We start from the raw sequence: 24,170 nt of genomic DNA on the forward strand, positions 1-24,170 counted from the left end.
GACACATCTCTCAATCACAGTGTATTGACAATAACCAGTTGCAAAATAGTAATATTTATGGCATCTTCCAATACATGTGTCTCTTGTGTATTTTACTTCCAAGAGATTGTTCATTGCCCTGTTAAAAAATTGAAGTAAACATGACTTGGAGGGAAGAACTGAAAAGAACCATCCAGAGTCTTAAGGAATAAGGTTTAAATAAAAAATAAATACTTTTTCATAATTTCCTGCTCACACACTCATCCAACTGCAGTAAATGCTGGAAAAGTCAGGCCCTTTTTCCCTGCTCAGTCCCAGCCATGCATGATCCCCAAGTTTATTGCATGTAACATATTGAATGAAACAATGAATGTAAAAAACAACCTAAGAAAGTCTTTTTCATAAAACCAACCAACCAAAAGAACTCCAAACCCCTTACTCCCACTATAATAGCTACTGTCATTTGCTTATTCATTATACTTCTAAGTTTTTATAAAAATTATACATTTACAGTAGTAATTATGTGGGAAGCAAATTATATACCCATGTAACACACTAACAACTGCTTGAAAGTGTTATCTTCTTAATTTTCCTTATGATCCAGAGCGCATGTAATGCAGAACATAAACACATGTTATGCAGCATATTCAGGAGGAGAGAGGCCAAGCTTTTCTCTCACCAAGAGCCAGGCACAGGTGATGAAGATGCAGCTGCAGCAGGACTGTCAGGTTTAGATGAAATGCTTCTGTATTCTCATAGGTTAAGCAGTTATTTTTCCAGAACAGAGTTGTGAAAATGAGTGACATCATTGTTTTTTTCCATATTTTCCTCCAGGGATAACATACCTGCCACTATGAATTCAGACAACCAGAAATGGAAAAGAGTTTCTACCTGTATCAGTGCAGAATCTCCTTACAATAAATGATCTACTCTTTGTAAGCAGTAGACAAAGGAGAATATCATTTTAGGGGAAATACTAAATTTCTCATGCACTATGTACCATGCAGTCCTCTTGTCTACCTCCTAATTGTTCTTTTTAAGGAAATCTATGGGGTGTCTTATGATGAATCTTTGCAAAGCTTGCATTCCCTTTGTGTTCCACCTGGGTACCCCTTGCTAATTGGTGGTCAAATGCAGAATTGTCCTTTGAATGAAAGTATTACTAAAATAACTACATAACAGTCGTAGCCATGAATTGCAGTTGGTCTATACGGTTCTCATGGCATTATATTCAAGATCAGACCTCACTGAAAGGTCACAATACACTGTACTTTGTGGGCTATATGCCTGCCTGTGCCATCTTCTATATTAATGTAATTCCATGATTCATATTGCATGAGGATTCTGTCAATAGAATAATATAATATAATAATCAAAAAGAATAACAGGTGCAATACTAAGATAGCCTAATTCTGGACTTGCAGTAGTATAAAATGGATATAACTTCACTGAAATTGAAGGAGGGAAAATCAGTTGACATGAGGAGAGTTTAGCAGAATTTGCTCTCTACTCCACAGCCAACAGAGTGAGCTAACAGAACCGTTCTTAAAGAGGCACGACTTCTCTTCCCAGGAAAAGATGATGCAGTCTCCTGAAAACCTGTATACTTTTATCAGGAACAGATCAGAGCTCTGTGAACTCCCCACAGGACTCATGACAACAAAACCATCTAATGAAGATGCAATTGTGTTTAGAAATCATGTAGTGTACTGCCACGTGTATAATACAGAAATTTTGCACAGAAACAAAACCCACTTGCAATTTAACAGATGTGCAAATATGCTTTTTTTTCCTTTCGATGTTTCTTTTGAAGTGGAAAGAAGAGAAACTCTAGAAAGCTGAGATGAAACTGCACTTAAATTAAGCCATTGTTTTTAGGTTGCTTTTACTCTCTGCTCCTCTCACTAGCGGTATTAAAAGCTATATCACAAAACATTTGATTTCATGTAATGAAAGCCAAATTTTCTGTCTATTTAAGCTCTTTATGTTAAGGGAGAATTTAGCAGATAATTGGAGTGTCAAGACATTGAAACAGTTTATTTCAAATGACCTTTACACAATTAGTGGTGGGAAAAGTGATTCTTTGCATACTGCTTGGTCTTCAGGCCATTTTTAGGAAAGGAAAGAGAAACAAGTTAATTTCTTTGGTGGTGGGTACGCAGTGTCTCACAATAAAAGTAGCAACTTACTACTGGGTCAATAAATCAAGCTGGTGTAATGCAAGTTCCTTACTTGAGCAAAGCTGAAGTCTGTGGGTGGCATTTTTGAGACAAATGCTGCACCATACCATCTCATTACACCCAGCACAAGTGTGGTGTCAGTCAGGAGCACTGGATGGGGATGGGCAGAAGTTTATGTTCAACCCTCCTCTTACTCCACTTTTTTATTCCTTGTAGTATTCACCATCCTCACAGCATGTATAATAGGTGACTCAAGTAAAATATACTGCTCCTAGAGGAAGTTTCAATGCCCTTGAATTTAGCATAACTTCTGAGTTGATTTAAAAAGGCACTGCTCCTGACTACTGTTTCTGAGCTCATGACCATTACTGCTCCCAGTGCAAAGGCAGCAGAAGGGACTACGTGGCTGAATCTCTGCCTTCCAGACCATGAAATTTGTTTTGCACTGGGAGTTAAGACACATGATCCTCATCCCACTTTTCCTGCTTCAAGTTCAGTAACCTCCATCAGAAGGTGAGGTGGAGAACAGAGACATATCTTAAACTGTCCATGGAAGATTTATCATTGTGAGCCCAACTGGGTCCAAAATCTGTCATGTTATGAATTAGGCAAACTGTTCTGTCTGTGTTCTCCCTCTGGCCCTACTTCCAAATGTGAAAAAGTGCTGCTCCCAGTATTCATGATTGTAAAATTTAAATAGACCAAGCTAGGTCATTTGTCTTATCAAATGTTTCTTGTGTTATAAATGCATTGCTCTCAGGTCTCTCAGTACCAGTGGCATACAGAATCCTTTTTCTCCCCAGTGAAAGATGGTGTTGCTGTATTGTGCAAGCACTCTGAAAACACAGGATGTCCTTGTTAAGAGAAGACAATTGTGACACATCTACAATTTGAGGCTTGGAATACAAGCTCTCTTTTGTCTTTTACCATTGTTATTTGATTTTGAGAGTTCTTTTCAGCTCACGATTCTAACAGCTGTTGCGGTGTTTTCTTGCCAAATTACTGGATTGTGTGACAAAGTCATGATTTGGCACTTCAGGTTTTGAGTAACCATGAAAAAAAAAATCTGAATTAAAATAGATGAGGAAGTGCTAAGTACATATGACCAAGACTGTACTTCAACAGCAAAACCCTAGGCCTACATTTCCCACCTAGCTAAGCAGGAAGCAGTTGTTTATTCCTGAACTGCAATTTCACCAGCATAAATAAATCCAAAAGCTGGACCTTCATTTAGGCCACTTTTAGATATTAGTTTATTATAAATGAAATACCTCAGGAGAACGAGAATTGATCAAAGAAGCAACTGTGTCAGAAAGTCTGTGTGAAAGAGGAAGAAAAGACTGGTGGGCCATTTAGAGAAAGGATGAAGGTGCATCTAAACTTGAAGAAAAATCTAAACATTTTTTCTGAGTATTCTTTTCACAAACAATCTTATTTACAGTGGCTGATTAAAAATAAATGTTAAACAAATCTGCTTTGCTTGCAATCCTGTCCTTTGACTGGGTTGAACTCTACCAGATAGATGAAATATAAGGCAGAGGTACAAACCAGGAAGTTTGAGGGGAGATTCTTCAGAAAAAGCAAGAAGCAAGGTAACTAGTCCTAAGGGTGAAATAGATTTTAAAATGTCCCCTCTCTAAGCTCAACCCCTTTCAGAGCTTTGTTCAGATTTGTAGCAGATGTTATCTACACTTCACATGCCTGAAGTAGTCTCAAAATGCTTATTCAGGCCTCAGGTACATTTTGAGGTCCTTGCTTTGAAAATGAGAGGAATTTGGCTGTCTTTAGTCTATTGTCATATATTTAGCTTTTCTGTTCTAAAATGAAAACCTGACCCAAGGATAACTCTGATAGGAAGGACAACCTTGACTACAGCCTGCCCAGCATGCATCAACAGCAGCTGACCTGCAAAATAGGAAGGCCTGAGCAGTAAGGCCCAAAAGCATAATTTTCATTCTTGGACTATGTTATTTCCTCTCCAAATGAACACTTTTAAACTTGCAATTACTCAATATAATCTCTAAATCAAGTGCATTTACTTGCAGATGTGACACTAATCCTATTTATATCTTTTGGAGGATTTCTTTTTACTGGATAAAAAATGTGATTGAAGTGTTTCAAGACAATAAAAGCCATGCCATTAATAATGAATGGTGCTAAAAACATACTCTTCATTGTTATCATATGAGCATATTGCTTAATATGAGAATATCAAAGACACAGGCAATCCTCCAAGTTATCTACTGAGTCCTGTCCAAATGAGAAAAAGACAAGACCATTGTGACATGAATTTTTCATTGTCTCCATTTTTATTCTCTACACTCTTTTCATCTCTAACTACTTGTTCAACTATGTTCATTCAATTACTGAAATCCAGCTGGCTGAAATGTATCCAGTTGGGCTTTATCATCTTTTTAACTTCTTTTTCAGTGAGGTTTTTAATGACTTTAACTGTTGTTCTTGCAAATCTCACTCACACTAGATAATGCAAGGTTATTTTTGCAAAACCTATCTACAAACATGACTCAAGTTCATTTGGATGCAAACTTCCAGGAGGGCAAAATTACACTTCTTGTACAGTGAGACTTAGCATTCATTTCCTACCTTCTCATAGCATCTCATATTAAATGCTTTAAAAACCCTCTTAAGCAGAACCAGATATCTACAGAAATTCTAATGTCTATCCGAATCAAATTATCTTCCTCCCTTCCCACAAACTCCCTTTATCCATTAAATAATGCATTGAAATGGAAATACAGAGCATGCAATGATTGACAGAATTAAACAAGGGGCAGATGAAAAGACAACTGAATTACTTGTGCATTTATGACCTTTTTTGTTGCTGTTGTTTTTGCTATCCAGTCTCTCTTAATGGCATTCTATAATATGCATTTTGATCCTGAAAATTCATATTTACTAATCACAGTTTCTTTAAGGATCATTCAAACACAGGTTCCTTACCTGTATTTATATTCTGCAGTGACCAGACTTCTGTTTTTTTCTTGTGAGGCTAATAGGAAAAGGCCCAGAAAAGGAGGAAAATCACTCTTTCACATTGCCATGATGCCCATTTCTGTGGAAACCACAGGTTCCACTAGGACAAGCCTCCTGAGTCCAGAGAAATAGTGCTGCTGTGGAGATGTGTGTAGTGGCAGATGATCCTGGAGGAAAAATGAGCTCAGGTCCCTGCATCATCTAAAATGCACACAGCATTAAAGCACATAGTGGTTTTCTTTCTTCAAATAGTAGAACATATTGTCCTCCTAATCAGTGAAATTACTAAAACCATGGTAAATTGCAGAGATCCAGCTCATGATTCACAAGCCCAAGTATTATTGCAGCGAGCAATTGAATCAAAGGGAAATTGGCATTGTCTCTTTAGATGTGTAATCAAACAAAGCTCCTCATGCCATTAAAGGTCATTGGAATTGGCTATAATATCATATTCTACAAGTATGAACCAATTTGAATTAAAAAAAAAGGAAAAGAAAAGAACTCATTTTCTTGGAACGCACTTCAATTTTCTCCTCTGTTCTGAGCAAAATCTCCACTGGATTCAATCTAACTGCACAAAAAAGGTTAACCCTCGCCTTTCTATTGAAAGAATGTGATTTGCTTATGTAAATGCCAGTGACCTCTATATTTCTAACATCCAATTGGAAATATTCTGCAGAAATACCTTTATTACAGAGCTGATTCAGCTCAATAAATTCTGCCAGTGTTTGCCTCAAGTGTGTAGATGTGGCTGCCCTGAACATATTGGGAAAGAGTGTAAGATGAAAGAGTGCAAGGCATATCAGCCAAAGCGTAATGTGATTTCCAAGCCTGACAGCAATGCATAATGTTTGCAATCTGTTCTCTGTGCTTTATCACCTAGATAGATATGTATATAGATATACATGTAGGTGCTCAAAGTATACAGACATTTTCTGTTCAGCTGGTTTAATCATTACATTTTAACATGAGTGCAGACTATAACCCACAGGTGTTTACAGGTCTCTGGCACCCACTTTTACTTCATTATGGAAGCTGATACAAAATCACTCTGAATTACAAAAAACTCCAATATTTTCTTAATATTCATCTGTGTGCACTGCTACGATGTAACATGTGGGCTAAGCATTCACCTGCACAGTTGCTTTCATTACAAAGGCAGTAATATGGGTCAGCAGCAATTAACTAAGCTATGTTAGCTGCTCACAGGCTAATAGAAGCAACCAGGAAAATCAGGGAAAGATCAAAATCCATGTTTCTCTGCTTCTCAGTTCCTTTGAATGGCTCATGTTGGCCACCATTTTTCTTCATAGTTCTATGACCATCAGTGTGAGGACTCAGTTCAGACCAGAGGTCTGATGCAGCTTGAAGACTGATAGCAGAAGACTGACAAAGTAGGAATATTGACATAAGTTTGGATTTTTGTTTGTTGGTTGGGTTTTCTTTTTCCAAAATCTGTTCTCTTACTTTATGCTGGTTCTCATTTCATCTTTGACTAATGAGGAACTGTATCAGTTCCCCAGTGGAGAGGTCACTGAACTTTGCTAGTAGGAGGGTTCCTGTTACACACTTGGCAATAATGATATTTACTTAGTACAAGTACGCACACGGAGAAATTCTGCTGGGCCAGTATTCTCAGAACCTCAGATTCCTGCTTTAAGATATATTTTATGTCACTGTCTCTTTACTGCCTGCTCCCACCAAATACAGTGGAGATTCTGTCTTTAATCTCACTATATGCAAGATTAGTCTCTTCATTTAACTGTGAGTGCTTTTCAACAAACTCTCTGCCTACAGCCCCATTGTCTTCAGTGGGGATCACACGGAGCATACCTGCAATACAGGACCTGTTGCCAATAATCAGTGCTGGCCAACACAGAGCAATTGCCCTCATTAAGGCTGCAGCTCACAAAAGGAAAGTAGCATCCTAAACTTCAAGAAGGTGAGATATCACAGCAGTGAGAGCAGAATGAGAGCAGATAGAAGAAATCTCTTTGAACAGAGCCCTGCTGCAGCAATTATCCATCTGACAGAAATGTTACTTCACTAAGCTGGAAATACATCAAGGCTATTATCCTCTGAGTTCTATATCATAATTGAAATAGCTGCAGAGGTATTTCTTTTGCTATCTGATAGATCTGCTTTTATATCTGCTGACAGGAATTCAGCTGGAATTAATAGCTGTAAATGTAGAATGTACAAAAGAAGTGTAGCTCCACACAGTGCACTAATTTCTTCATTACTCTTCAAGCACCTTAAGGATAAATTACATTGAATGCTCAGATTCTGAAACGTGTTAAACACCCCTGTAAATCTCCCAGGCATCACTGATTTCACTAATAACAAGTTATGCTAATTGCCCTGTGCATAATGAGGGCCAGATGTCTCGGTACTGAAGGTTACAAACATTCAACGGTACTAAGGCACCTCACTCATTTTGGTCACATTGCTCCTCAAAATATAATTTTAGCCCATGGAATTCATCTCTCCAGGATTCCAAAACCAAATGTTGTCATAAAGGCTGGATTTAATTTTATTTTTAATAAAGCCATGTCAAAGTTAGAACTAGCATTTATGTGTAGTTGTACCTATTCAGAAAAGATAGTGAAGTATAATTATGTATAGCCAAAAAAATCACAATGAATCACATAACTTCTGCAGACAGATTATATTATTTATTTATTCTCTAAATGTTAATAGCACACATGATAAATCTGTCCTTTCTTTTTCTTCTTTTTCCTCCTTCCCTCCCACTCTCCCTTTCTACCCACAAACCGTAACTTTTGTAGATCTTACACATTCTTCTCTAATGTCCTATGTTTCTATAGTATTCACTTTTTAATTATTTATTTCATGTTACAATCCACCAAAAGCTTAATTAGTAACTCAAGCTGGTCAAAACACTAGGAAAAAAAAAAAAAAAAGAAAAATTTCCCATGTTTAAAAAACTCTGACCAGATTTGTTGAGTGCATGTACATGCAAACAAGCAACTAAAATACATTCCATGAATTATACTATCTGAACTATCACACTGCTGACTCTGAAATACTTGGAAGTACAAATGTTTTCTAGGAATATAGCTGTGAGAATCTAAAAACACAGTAACACCAAATATTTCCATCTCTGTACGGCTTCTCTTCCTAACACAGAAGACTATTTAACATGGCCTTTCATCAGAAAAGTCTTATGTTCTTTAGAAAGGACTAGTTGTGCTCATTGTTTTTGGAAGTTGTTACTCTCATAAGATCTGTAACTAAAATAAGATAATTATCTGGGAAAAAAGAGTAGTTTTTGTTAACTAGAAGTCATCAGCGTTCACTATGATTTTGGTATAAACAAGAGTCTGGACAGTCACAGCATAGTCACTGAAGGATCTCTGTGAGGAAGAGCTCTTCTTGGTGCATAATTGAGAAGAATATTTATGTTCAGATTTGGGAGTTTTGTGCTTTATTTATGAATTTGCATACATCAAATTATGGCTTCTTGGGTAATTTCTAACAGATGTTAAATGTTAAGAAAGGAAGATGTGCTTGTAAGCACAATACTGTAAGCCACAGCAGGGCTTGAATGAATTGAGTTCTTGCATGTACAGTCCTCTGAATTTTAATACCCTCACACAACATTTCAACTCCAACAAAACCATTCATACATTCCAGTGATTTTAAGGACTGACTTTCACTGTCATGCAGAGAAAACTCTCATTTCTAAAGCATCTGTTCAGCTTTATCTTTACAAAACCTGATTAGGTGTATGTATTAGACAAACTTCAATTAGTGATATAAAGGGATAAATGAAACCTTTTTAAAAAACATTTTTCCCTCCCTCCACTGAGAAAAGACAAGGTCTTCAGCTCAAGTTGCAGTGAGAGCAATAAGTGATTTACTGTTCAACTTCTCCCTGCCTACTAAAATGGGACTTTTTCCTTTAATTTCCCTGCTTTACTTCACTTCAGGAGCTGCAAGTTACATGAAACCTACATTTAGAAATAATCATTGTCTGTCAGTTCACTATGATTTCTAAAGAATAACTTCTCCTATTCTTCTAAAAAGATTCATATTCTTAATGAGCAGCACATCTGGGACATTTTGCCAAAAACAGTGATGTAATCCCTAATGGCAACAACTCTCACCCCAAAAAGTCTGATAAAGATTTGTGTAATACCCTCACTAAGTTAGACTCTGCTCTCATTTGAAATTGTACAGACCTGAGGATGCTGCAATGAAACGCTATTTTGACACAGGCAACAAAAATGGGATTTTTTCTGAGAAGGATTTATAAATACTGTGAAAATTATTCAAATACAAATGTTTCCCAGATGAGTCAAGCATGCAGAACAGCTGTAACTTAGCCTAGTGGGCAGTAAAGAAGACTTGGCTAAGTCCTATAATACTCCACGGGTTTTTGGGTTTTTTCTCTCTTACTGAAGAGAGACTCTTACTGAAGTTTAGTTTTTTCTTCTCCTTTCATTCCTTTTTCACCTCCACCTTGAAACAGCTGCATATAACAAATTAGTCCTTGAAAGACATGAACACTGAAAATATGAAGTAAAATAATTTCCCCTGGGATTGTAAAGTATTTGTGTTAAATCAAATGAAAAATCAACTTAAACATCCATATGAATATCCTAGGAGAAATATTTAGCCTCTTTGATACTTTCTACCTATTTCCTCTGCACCAAGGAATAGATCAGGAGAGTCCATTAAAATAATGTTATGTATGAATTACCCTTTGCCCATGGGGAGAAGGGGAAATTACAGCTTTTATACTCTGTAATTTACAGGGATTTGTTTTGGGATGCACTAGGCTGACTACAACAGTGCTAAGATTTCCAGAGTATAAAGAATGTTATTTAGAGGAGGAGACCTGTCCTGAACTCACAGGCACAAATCCAACCATTTCAAGGGTCCTGCACCCCAGCAATGTGCAAAAAATGCTGAGGCGCCTTTTCAAAGTACAAGCACAAGTTCACAGGACTGAATAATTTTCATACCCTAAGATCTTTCCAAGCATTTAATAATACTTGGCTGCAAGCACGTCTAATGGTTTTTATCCAACAGAAATCCAGTCAAAACCAGTTCATGTTGATAATACCTGGCCCAAAAGATTGACCATGCACAAATCACGGAGTTGATAAGGAAATAAAACCTTCACATCTGGTTCTCCACCAAAAGATTCAGTTCTCAGCTCCAGATACAATAGCAACCATGTATGGGCACAGTTTGTGTTTAAGTATTCCAAGTTATGGTTTCATGTAGTCTTTATCAAGCTGTGTTTCATAGTGTGTTCAGCCAGTGAAACAGCTCAGGACACTTAGTGGCTCCACAAAGCCAGCTGAAGTAAGACTGGGAGCAAACTACTTTGCACCATTAAAGGAAACCTTCCCATTTCAGCAAATTTCATTTTCTGACTACTGTAATAATCAAAGTTATTATAAAAGCCAGGGCTATGATGGAATTGTGGTATCCCAAATAAAGAAACACCAGGTGAAGTGGTATTGGATCTGTTCCACAGAGATACTCATATATTCATTGGATCACATTTTTCCTCAGAGTTAGAGCAGTTTTTGAGCACAGAACTGCCCAGAGCTAGATTACAGTTTACAAAAATGAGATCTGAGGTTTTATTAACTTTTATCAATATTCTGATAAAATAATTTACATATTAATAATACAATTGCATATGAGATGCTATTTTCTGAAGGTATTTTTTAATATTTATATTCTTACACTTCTTTTCTTTTGTTGGGAAAGTCCAACAATTGCTGTATGAAGTAAATATTTTTTAATATTTACACAAGGTCCCTCTTCATGAAGAGATATTTTGGGCATTAATCTGAGCCCTCTCAAACACTGGCAGCATATTGAATTCAAACTGTATTCTATCCAAGTGAGACATTATATGGAAGCCTTTGGAAACTGTGCACAAGACACTTTCTGTTATTTTACATATAATTTCTGACTATCTTTGCAATCCTACCTATCCCAGGGAGGTTAGGGAACCTTTAGTCAAGCCTGCTGAGGAAGCTGTTGAAAGATTTAAATTGTCCTTGAACCAAATAATTGTGCATAATGCATTCAAAATGTATTTGTAATATCGCACAGTGTTTGCACAGACACAAGCAGAGCTCTGTTCATCACTATAGCTCTCAGGCAACATGAAGAATAAACAGCAATTATCATGTTTTGTAATTTTTAATGATGCCTCTGTGATTTTGCTTGCAACTTCATATGAAAGGACTGCGAAGTGCTACCTCAGTTTCCCTGTTACAAACAATAATGACCTCACTAATTGCATGCTCTGAAGGCTGCTTCTGGAAAGAGCTACCGAAAGAGACATTTATCATTAGATGAGATTCAATTTTTGTTATAACATGCTTTTTCCAAATGGCTTCTCTCTCCTTGCATAACCGAAAGGAGGTGTTTTGTCAATGATTCAGGGTTGTGTAGTACAGAGAGTATCTGGAGAGAGACAGGCTAGACAGGACAGGCAACTTCTCAACCCCAGAAACTCTTGTCCTCTTAGAAAGCTTGAGATGGGGAAAACTGTGTGTTTCCTCAACCACAGACCTTTCGAGGAACAGAGGAAAGCTGTTGAGGAAGTTCATCTTCTCTAGAATTCATAAGAATGAGTAGAGCTAATACAAATTTTTCCTTTATTTTCTCTGTATTGGTTCATAGCTGGCTTTGTTTGCCTCCTATCTAGGCTTTCTTTTTTATCTATAAAGAGCCTGTGGCCCACTTTTTAGTCTTCCTAGGGCAAGTGAGGTCTGTCCAGGTACTTTTCCATTAGTAAACAGAAACATTTGCTGTCTCCTAGGTACTTAGCCTTGACAGCGAGAGGGGAGGGTAGAGCAGATGTGTTCTTCTTCAATGCTATTAATAGCAATGTAGCCTGATTGTCATTCAATAGGGAAATCACCTTTCTGCAGGGCTGATGCAAAGAAGTTAGAAATAGATAAACAAAATATCTTTTATTACTCCAGCTGTGCTCAGTGTTAAATCAGTTGTGGGTGGTTCTTGTTCAAGGTTAGAAACAATATCATGGGTACTTTAGGCTGCGTAAATCTCATTTTCAGAACTGCCTTCTGAACACAGCATTCGTTCTTTCAGTCATGGTCCTCCAAACACAGTTTAACACGTGATGCCCAGGAATTATATTCCTTTGGACACATACCTTTTCTACTCCTGGATACTCAGCATGGCTGTGCTTGATGTGTCCTTGAGACCCCCACGAGGTCAAGCTTTAGAATTGCCTGTGCCAGCATATGGGCACCTTAGGGGCAAACCTGGGTGTTGAGACCCCTATTACCAAATTGATAGGAGCATCCAGCCAAACTCCTATGAGCTTAAAGTGGGCTGCACACATCTTTGAACATGCAAAACTGAGTCATGCATTTTTTCATCAAAATACACAGCCACTTGCACTTTTTCGTATCTCCAAAGATCAAGCAAAAGCAGTCATAGATGTTTGCCCTGACTGTCAGCTTGTGCAACCTCCTGTATCCACAGTAGCTGGCAATCCATGAGGATTGCAGAGACTGCAATTATGACAAAGCGATTTCATGAAATATCCATCTTTTGGGAAATTCAAAAGTATCCATGTATCAATAAACACCTTTTCAGGTGCAGTTTTTGCCTCCTTGCTTGCAGGAGAAACAGCCAAGCATGTTTGTCATCACTTTCTGCAAGCCTTTGTGTATCACTGAGCCACTGTGCCTCCTTTTAGGCTTCTTCTTGCCTTGTACTTTTCTGAACATGCAGTCCTGTGTCAAGGAACCCTACTGGGCTTGCTTTCTCAGCAGAGCCACCAACCTAAAGTGCCCTGACACTCATGAGACCTATGCAGGATTAATGACTCTGTCACTTCTGGTCTGGCAGCCATGGCTGAGAGTGCAACCCTCCCAATGCCCCAATGTTTCCTCACACCTCCCTTGGGTCATTCCCTCTCCCCAAGGCTGACAACTGTGCTCCAGGACTCTGCTCTGTGAGACATTTCCCCTCTAACAATGACATGGGGTGAACTAGATAATTATACAGTTTACCAGCCAAAGATTATTTTGGTTTTAATCTTTTGTTGTGTTCAGGCTACTTTATGTGAGGCATTTGCTGGGTTTTGCAACCCTAAACATGTCAAAGGCACTCTGAATATGCTCCAGAGCCATTTTCTTACACGACACAGAGACTTATTTTCTACACAATTTTACCAGCTGACTTGGTGTTATTGAAATGAAAAGCACATAAATGCCTCCTAAGAAATACTCATGATTTGTTTACTTCTCTTTAAAATCTTAATCCAAAATGTTAACACTGACATTATGCAAAATGCCACATTTACATTTAATAACAGCATCCTGAATAAATATTTAGAAAAACTGCATTTTCAAAATTAAACCTGTTGTAAATGAAAAAGCAGATAAATAATGCATACAACAATAAACTTTCCTTAGTCAATCCACCCTTTTGGCAGCATAGATAGTATGTGATTGTACAACATTTTTAAGTAGGTAACATCTAAGCATGAGCCTTCCTACTTTTGTGAGTATTTGTTGACGGAGTATATGTACACACAGAGTTAATCAGATCAGTTGATTCCTCCATCTGTTCATTTCTGCCCAGAAAGAGAGACAATATTTTATTAATCATGAGCAAACTATAACCTAAAAGAACAACTCAGATTCAGAGAGACCTAGCCTAGCAACAGAGCAACATTCTAATTTTGGAGGACCTAGCAAAAGGACTCCAGCATTCTGACTCAGTGGTCAAAATTTAATATTCCAGATGGGTGACATTTCTGACTTGTCAGCCTTAAAAAAACAAAACCTAAACTCTTATCTGTAATAACTCCAGTATAAACAATTCTTCTGTCTCACTGGCCAAATGAACTAAAGCATTTATGCTGTTTTTACATAGATGTAGTTTGGTCTACAAATTGGAGGCCCATTTTTATTTTTCTTCACTTGCTGATGAAAAGATTATGCTCTTGCATCATCTGACCCATCATAGACTTGGCTATATGTAACAGGGTGCTCCTGCCCACAAAGTTTGCTGTGAAGTTCCTCATTCTAAGCAGGAACAAGACCACCTGTCCTGGGGATTCAGTGTGAACTAGTACAGAAGACAAGTTTCCTTCTTGAGACACAAGGTGTACCACTACTTCATCACTGGTCTGATTTCCAGACTTGTGTCTCATGGATTAGAGCCATGATCTCAAACTCTGGACTCCCAAGGCCTCTGTGGCCCTGGCCTGGCATTCGGTGCCCAAGTACAATGCCCAGCATCAGCTCTGTCTCCCTGAACAATTAAATTTATATGAGAAGAGCAGAAAAAGGTCCCCAATATCCCCCTAAGGAGCAGCAGACAAGTCAGGTCACAGTGATGGTGGCTGCCATTGGTCTGTAAGAAGGCCTGAGCTGCAGCAGTAGCAACTGTAGGAAGCTTGAAGCTGCAAGATATTCTGAGCATGGCAGTGACTCCCCAACTCTGGGCACAATGGCACAAAACACAGAACAGCATTCCCTCTGGAACCAGAGTTATGAATGAGCAATGCTCTTGTACTGAATACAGCACAGCACAAAGCCAACCTTTCTGACCCAGCTTTTCCTGCTTAATTTATTACACATTGCATAAAAGCATAGAAATCATAGACAGTGCTTCACTTTGGGTAAAATTATGCAGGTCCATGGCAATTACAGTGAAATTATGGATATTTCCAGCAGAACTAGATGTTACACTTTATAGACACAGACACACACACACATATACACACATACATTCCCCCCTGCAGGAACAGACAAAAATCCCCACTGAATGGCTTAAAGTTCATGAAATGTTAATATTATGTCAACTGACAGTTGTAATAAGAATACAATGTATTTTGTATTACCTTACTGCACACTGACAACTCGTGTGTCTCATAAGGAAATAATTTCTACTATAAAATTCCTAGTACAGAAAATCACTAATAAGCACTTTTAAAAAACAAATATCCAGTCCCAAGATTTCAGGACATTCTATATCCTGACAATTGCTTGTTTGAATTAATTTTATCTAATCTCCACAGGAAAGTTCATATGTTTTTGTAAAATATGTTCACTAGCTTTTTTCACACTTTCTAAAACTGGCTTTGGTACTTGTAAATTATAAAAAATAGTGGTCAGGGAATAGACCTTGTTCTGCCTCCTGTGTCACTGTACTCTGAACTATGATTCCATAAGCTCTACAGATGTACACATCAGGTGTAAATCAACCTCTACACACTGGAGTTGTTTGAAATTTTTCCCACAGGTTATATCCCTGTGGAAACTTCATTTCTGTTTTTTAGCAATTTTGGCAACTTTTTATCATTTCAAGATAATGTAAATTTGTTTTCACATTATTCCTCTGTTCCTCATTCTTCTTATCTGCTTTCTTTGTTTTTTCCACTGAACATACAGTAAGTTATAAGGCAGAGGAGAAAAGCCAAGTGTAGAAAAGAGAAGTAAGCAAGAAAATAAAAATTTCTTGGCTTTTTCCCTTTATTTTGGATGAAAATGAGATGCTAACAGCCTTAGCCAGAATTTAAATTTCTGCTATTGCCTAGACTGGCTGCAGTTCATGAAGTAACTTCACTAACTTCTCATATTCTCTGAATTCTTTGGACTGGCACTATATTATGAGGGTTTTGGCCTAATACAGTGATAACTTGGTCCTCAGGGAGACCTCCTAAATTCTACAGTAAATCACATAACAAATTATAACTCTTGAGAATGTGTCTCAGCATGACAAATTTGGCTAGTTTTTGAGTTTGGTTTGGTTCAGTTTTATTGATGCACCTAAGGAATTGGGGTGGGGTATTAAGACATTTTTAAAAAAACACAAAACCTTTTTTCACACTGAAAGCACAATCCTCTAAAATTAAAATCTTTAAGGATGTACTTTCAGTGGGGGAGACATAAGCCTAAAGAAACTCTCCCAAACCTTCGTCCTCACATATTTAAATTGTGGTACAGCTGAAATCAGCTGCATGATTTCCATTTGCTTCAATGGGACTAAAAGTTCCCTCTGAGAATCTAATCAGTTTTCTTTATACAGTCATTTTTTCCTGTTCCTATTATGAATACTGCTGCAATTTGTCTGCACAGACTTCTCCATAGCTTTTCAGCTCCAAGAGCATTCCTGATTCAATTTAGCTCATAAACAACTGCATTTTTTGTTCTTCCAATATATTTCTCATAATGGTACCATTTTCACAAATGGACCCCAGCTCAGTAAAATTTGTTCTGTCTAACATTAGTAAAAGCAGACAGATTTTCCTCAGGATACAGTTAATAATACTTTTTGTTTCCATAGCTAGTGTTTTTCTGCATATCATTACAAAGATTGAAGAAGCATCTTCAATACAGCTCATAAAATGAATTCAGATTCTGAACCTCTTCCTTTTTCTCCTACAAATATTAATCCTCTTTTAGAAGTGTGGAGCTTCTCCACTCCCACTTAATGTTGAAATTCACACATTAATTCTGCCAAGGATAAAAAAGTATTGATAATAAATAATAGTAGAATTATGTGGTAAATCTTAGATGCTCTGTTTATTATAATCTCAAATGGGTTTAGCAGATAGTATTTAGTCATCATGCTGCAGAATGCTACATATAATATCATCTTAAAGAACTGATCTTGCCTTTTCTGGTAACTTGTTTTGCAATATCTAGAATGATAACACACCATGGACTTATTTGCTCATCAAGTCACTGGAGGGAGCTAAGTAAACACATCAATTATAGTTAAACAGAATTAGTAGCAAGAGCACACAATAACAGATTCTAAACTATTTGTTCCAAGCTACAGCCTAGAAAGACTATAAAGCCCTGAAAGTCTTGACGAACAGAAAATAATATCTAGCTAGTTTAAATATTTAGAAAGAAGAATACAGATGTTGCTGCTCACTGGTGGGATATTCCTTAGGTGAATCTTGAAACAAATTTACAAGGTAGATGTTCAATTCAAGAAAATCTACTCATATTCATTCAATGAGATTGTAAAATCATCTAGTTAATCTGACATATATATGTAACTGTTGTCTGCAACATAACTGCTGAAATTACTGACTGTTCATTTGACTTCTATATGAACTCTGTATTTATAATACTTGAAATTTAAATGAAACCAACAAAATAACAGGAAGATCCAATAGCAGCCAAAGCATTGCTTCAATAGCACATGAGAGGTTACTCCCAAGGGATCACATTACCATGGAAGAGAGGAAGCTAATGATGCTCTCTGTAGCAAGGGGGTTCACAAATAGCCAGATTATCACTCTGGTTAAGGCAATACAGCAAAGTGATGCAATGCTGGACTGCAAGGTGGGAAGTAGAGACAAAAAAATCTGAATTAGAAAAGACATTATTGGGAGAAAAATATTTAACAGTTATAAATAATATAGCTTCGTATTAACATACTTTATATCCTGTTTACATAGTGCATCTTGGTTGATTATGTACTGTGAGAAATTAATAATTAATATTGTCTTGCATGTTTTTATTGGATGTGAGAGAGAACATTTATTACAAATGTCCACATCTTTTCTCCCATGAACAACACATAAATTAGCTTTTCCAGAAAAGGCTGCTAGTTTTGGCTCAATGCCTCAGTGTCGTGGTATTAGAGGCACAGGCAATCAGAAGAACTGCTGGCAGAAGTGAGTGTTATATTACATTCATTTACACTACTGATAAATCTGGCCCACTGCTACAGTGACTAAAACTGTTACTGTAGGAAAGACAGCAGGTAAAACTTCCTAGTGGCAGATGTGATGTGCTGCACGAATTTAAAGCATCCCCAGCTGTATGAACCTAAGCCAGCCATCAGATGGAAAATGTCCTGTCACTGCTGATTTGACCTAAGAGAAAACCTCTCCTAACCATTACTAATTTCCTGAGTCAGCATGTTCTGTTAATGCCTGCCACTAATCACACAGATTTACAACTCGGTGCAATATTTGTGAACCAAAGGAAAACCCTCTGAGATTGAAGACTTATTAAAGATGATTATCCTCACACTAAAAAAAAAACCAAAAAAAAACCCAAAAAAAAAACCCAGAAAAAAAAAACCCCAAACCCTTTAAAGACAATGCTGAGCAATGGCAGGACTTTGACTTATGACCTCATCAAGATAAGAAGCATCTAATCTAAGGGAAGAAAACTATTACTTAGGGCTGCTATGTGTGTGGCAACATGTCCGTTACCTTTCTGCTAAATATCAAAGCTCCTGCAGCCCTTCCTCACTATCCCTGTAAGATGGAAATCAGCTTTGCCATTTATAACACATGGCATTTCACTGAGGCACCCAATTGGGAGATATTTTTAGACTACAGAGGAGAGATCTGTTGGCTAATAACCTTGCAGCATTCCTGCATTATGTTGGTGAAGAGTCACTGACAAAGTTACAGTTTGAACCCTGCTTTTCTGTCATACTTTTGTTCTTTGTTAAATTCATCACCTTCAACCAAGAGCTTCTAAGAGTTGAAAGTTCAGAAGTCTGTAAAAATAAAATATGTGCAATGTCTTGGATAAAATTCTGTCAAAGATCACAAGGTTAGGATCTGATGAGACAAAAATTTCTCCTATCAGAACAAACAATACCTAATTAGACCAACAGATTTGACCCATTACATGTGTATATATTTAAAATCTTTCTATTGCCTCCTGGTGCCCATTTTTACCTTGCTTTGTCAATTTTTTTGGTAGAATTAGGTTACTTACTGTAATCAATGGACATTTTATGGATATGGTTTAATACCATATAAAATTATCATCTCACATTACAGCTGTATAAAAACTACTCACGTTACTGAGCTCTTGTGGACAGGTTGCAGAAGAGGACCCACAGCTTCTGGAACATAAATTTACTTCATTCTGTTCATTAATGTTTCAATGCTGCTGACCTAGAGAGCAGAAGAGATAATTATTAGGTGTTTTCAGCACCATTTCCCATTGAAATTAGTTTGCCATACCAGCAGAAAACAAGCACTGCAAACCAGGTACAGCCCCCATATTTTCCCACTGAAGCAGAGTGAGTACTATGAATTCAGCACATTTCAAATACTGGTTATATTGTTCATGCAATTTAGCTTTTGCATTGTGTAGATATCTCATGCCTCTTTCATTAGCTGAAGCAATTAAAGTACAGTCAGACTTAAGATTTATATTTTCATATTCCCTCTTTGTGCGATTCATTTTGAGATAATTAAAATAATTTTTCAGTGAAGCTGTCACAGCATAATGAAAAATGTTATGGGAATATAAACATGACTTGTAAACATTTTATGAGAGTTTTTTTAAAGCGGGAGGGATACACAATAGCTTTAAAAAATCGAAAAGGATTCCCAAGGTGAAGAAAGAACTATAATGGTATTTTTAAAACTCAACTAACAATTGCATGAAAATAATTACTTTCCCAGAAAAGAAGTATATGAGAAAAACATCAGCTGATTAAAATAATTCCGGATTTTTCCCTCTGATTTTCTCTGTCTGTATCTGTCCAGATAATAGAACAGACAATGTAAAACAGCACACATAATGTCCTGCATTAGCTGCTTTAATCTGCAGTGATTGAGAATGTATTTCTGGACACTGTCCAGACAGGCTTCTGGCAATCAGAATAGTGACGAGACCTGATGTACCTTGTTAATTCTCTTAAGGCTAAATCCCACAGTCCTTGCCCAGCCTAAATTCTCATTGAGAGTTTTATTTAGGTTAGATTGTGACCTATTAACCTTAACATCTTGAATTCATAGTTCTTTCATCCACACTTTTTTTTTTTCTTTAAATAAAGTATCAGTTCACCTAATATACTGATACAAAAAGATAGTCCTTGGTACATTTAAAGTCATGTGTCTTGTGCCACTGGGGAACAGCACTGGAAAAAATGTTTCTGCGAGTTATGGGGTAGTTAAACTGATGTGAAAATATGGAAATAGAAGACATGCATTAGATCATTCTCTTCCCCATTTTTCAAGAAGATATGTATGGGAAAAACACTGAATCCACATATAGCACCAATTATGTTAGTAAATGAAGGACTAAAGGAGTTTTCTCCAGCAAATTTGTTTTGAGTTTTTTCCCACTTCATTTACTATCTATTCCTCTAGAGACTGGTTTACAGTTTAGTATTTTCTTTCAGTCATCCTTGTGTCCTTCAGCAGAGTGGAGTCTTTTTACCTCTGGTAGTAGCCACAAGCCAATGTGAGTACTGTGGAAGTACCATTCATTTAAAAAAATATATATTTAAAAAAAAAATTACATATATCTTAACAAAGATGCCTCTTGTTCCTTCAAATACTGGTTTCAGAACTCCTCTCCAGTAAGAAAGAAGATATCTTGCCATGTCAGTTGCTTTTCTCAACACCTCTACTATTTTTATTTATTTTTTTTTAATTAAAAAGAATAAAAACACCAATACAGGAAAAGCTAAGTGTTCCTGTTCTTCTGGTGCCACTGACATCAAATCCATCATTTAAAATCAATCAAAGCTTATTTTCTCTTCAGTACATTTTGATGCTTGACACTTGTGAAGCTCCTCCACGTATCTCTGTCTTTAAGTCCTTACATGAATTAATCACTACAACCTCCATATTCCTTATCATTTATAGCTGGCATTAACACCTCTGTTTGCTGAACTTTTTGCCACAGCCCTGTTTCAGTCTTTGCTTTGTACTTTGTGAAACAGCAGGCATTAAGAGCCTTCTACAGGATAATACAGCAGATAAGACATCTAGATACCACCAGTTTGCTGCAACAGAGGCTGGATTTATTTTAAGGTTTACCATGTGCCTTCTGTATCTTTGCTTTTATAATTTTACTTACTTATGTGCCTTCTATTGCTGCAGAGAAATAGACCTTCTGCTTCAAAATGCTTGCCATCAAAGACATGATGTAGGTAAAATTATCTTTGAGCTAGATGGCCTAAAGAACAGTATTAGTGAGAAAATAGCAGAAATTTCTACATTTAACAGCCTATAGGCATAACATACCCAACATACCCTAAACTGTCACTTTTCATGACGGATATTCTTGGACCCTAAACCCTCCTCCCTTATAGATAACACTAGATCAGCCCAAAAGAGCATAAGCCAGTGGCTCAGTTCTGTGCAGAAAATTCTCTAAAACAGTTATTCTTAATTGTATGGAATTTCCAGTACCTGCTCCTTCCTCTGATACAAATTCTGCTGTGGAATATTGCATACTTGGAACTGGTAGCAGAAGCACTTCAATAACTATTCTTAAACAGAGTTTGATATTGTGCAATTTTCTCTTTAAAAATAATTTTTTATCATCTTCTGCTTTTCTTTGTTACTATTGATAATAAAGCCACCTGTGCAACTCAGAGTGTAAAGATAAAGTATGAAGGAAAACCCCCACATTTTCTGTGTTTTGCAGCAGGCAAACACTTAGAAGGAACCAGACAACCCAGTTCACAGCACTGCCTTATTTGAAGTCCTTCTTATGCTGAAGCTAATGATGCATCTAGCTAGGCATGTGAGTATCAGAGCTAGATAAACAGCTTGAAGAAACAAATCAACAATTTAGCATTTAAAGGATTTTATTCACACCCTAATGAGAAGTTGCAAATAATCATGAACTCACACTTTGTTTTATGAGCATTCATTGCTGTTCTGTTGGATAAGATATGTACTATTTTTAGATAATACTTCATAAAGAAAATGTCTTGTGTAGTAAATAGTACCAAATGTTTCATTTTCTTAGGAGTAGAAAAAAGTTCCAAGTCATTAGGATTGCTGTATGCACTGAGCAAAAGCCTGATCCTCCTTTCCAAGCTAACAAGGATTTTAAAGGAAGAAACTAGATAATGCTCAGATCAGTTAGTAGAGACACACTTTTCCTTGGAAAGAGTGTTTTGGCCAGCATAGTTTTCATCTTGTCCATAAACATAGTGAAAAGGGGATTCTACTGGTTACAGTAGAATGCTCACAGTTGGTACTTGCCAGCAGGAAAAATGCATTTTGAAAAACAAAGGGGATGAGAAGCTCTGTTCTTTCTCAGAAAAGAATAAGAGAGAAAAAAACACCAGAACAGAGCAAAGAAAACATGTGGCAAGCAACTTTATCTTCTGTTTTCCTGTGTGAGCACCTAGGAAGAGGAACTTTCATGTTACCTGTAGATTCTCTTTCATACAGAACCTCTTCTTTCACACACACATCCTTGTTTCTCACTGTTACAGGTCTTGCTTTCAAAAGAGGAACAAGGCTGTCTAGAGAATCCACAGCCTTAGAGTGCTCACAGGGGAAATACTCTTCTCCTTATCACAATCCCTTGGCAACCCAGCCACACGCCTGTTTCACTGACATGCATTATGAGTCAGGGTGTCATCTGCCCCACCCCTTGGTCACCCTTTAATCATTCACCACTGTACAGACACACGTGTCCTAACAACTTCATTTCTGTCATTTCTCAGAGCCCTCACAGAGCCACATTTCTGCCTGGCATCTGCAAGGGCAACCTAACCAAGTGCAAGCCCTCCAGAGCCCCAGCTCTTCAACAGGAGCTGCAGCACTAATAAGGAACTGGGAGCTAATAATGTAAGAGCTAGCAAGGACATTGATTAACAGACGTTGCATCAGGATACATCAGTATAATTGGAACTGGATGGCAGGAGCAACATAGCTATTAAATACAATTAAGAAAACAAAGTTCTTTGACAAGAAAATGTTTTCCATAAAAAGGAAAGCAAAACTCTCCTTTGAGACTTTCTTACTGAAAACTGTTTTTTTTTAAAAAAATAGTCTCCTTATTTCTCCTAAAAATGCCATGTTTTATTTTAGGACCAAAAAACCACACTTACCATAAAAGATGCTAAAAATTTTGATTCCAATAGAATATTTTCTCATAAATATCTGCTGTCCTAAACAATGCTTCAGATACATTATCTAACCTGGGAAAGCTAAAGACACATTTGAATTTCCAAGCAAATAGAAAATGTAGCTTAAATTAAAATAATTCAGCACCTACTTTCCTTTTTAGGTTCATAGCTTAGACATGTGGGTATTCTTCATATTTCTTCTTCTCCTGAGTCTAATCTGACGTTTTCTTCCAAACACACACCATTTAAATCCCAAAGAAGGCCAGAAGCAAAATTTCTGGCTGGTAGAACTCCACTGAAGTCAAGAGGAATTTATCCCATGCGTATAAAGATCTGGGGGCACAGCTGTAACTTAAAAAGAAAGCAGAAAATTTAAAGCACTCTAGACACAAAAATTAATTGTAGAAGTTTGCTTAAATGGGTAAATTAATGAGCTTCAGTATATAATCCTGATTTACTGCTCTGGAGCTGTCACCTGCCACATAGAATATCCTTACAACCTTGCTTCTCTTACGGTTAAAAAGGAGCTAACCCTACTGTAGTGGGATTTCAGCAAATGAAAATTAAATCTAAAAAGCCCAAACACAGTTATTTGAAAATTTAAAACACAGTGTATTTCAAGATAAAAGCATAAACCTCCTGCACAAAAGATTTACATGAACTGACTAGTAAGGTATTTTCTTCATTTCAAATTAGCTGCTGCATGAGTAGCATAACTAATGAAATGGTATTCTTATAGATTTGTCCCCTGCTGTCATGACCCAGTTCCTGCAGCAATATTTCCAGATACATCCTGCAAGAGACAGCTCGAAAGCAGAGTTATAGCTAATCTGACAGTGCCCAAATGCTAATTGGATGGTCAGGTACATTTTGACTGATTAGCTATAGCCAAATGTTTTACGTAATGTGAGCTCTGTCAGGGTGATCTTTCTTTGGACAGGTCTTTTCTAGTTACAGGCCAAGTCTCCCAAATTTTTCACCCATTTAGACACCATTGTGTCTACCTATTCCTCTTTCATTTTTCACTGAAATTAATCCCTGGGCTCAATATAGGTAGATGCAGAACTGACAATCACTGCACAATGGAAGAGTTTTCCTTGGGCACCTAATGAACAAATATAAAAGATAACATGGGGAAATACCTCAGAATCTCTGTCACTG

This window comes from Lonchura striata, chromosome 7 (genome assembly GCF_046129695.1).
Source record: "Lonchura striata isolate bLonStr1 chromosome 7, bLonStr1.mat, whole genome shotgun sequence".
Classification (NCBI taxonomy): domain Eukaryota; kingdom Metazoa; phylum Chordata; class Aves; order Passeriformes; family Estrildidae; genus Lonchura; species Lonchura striata.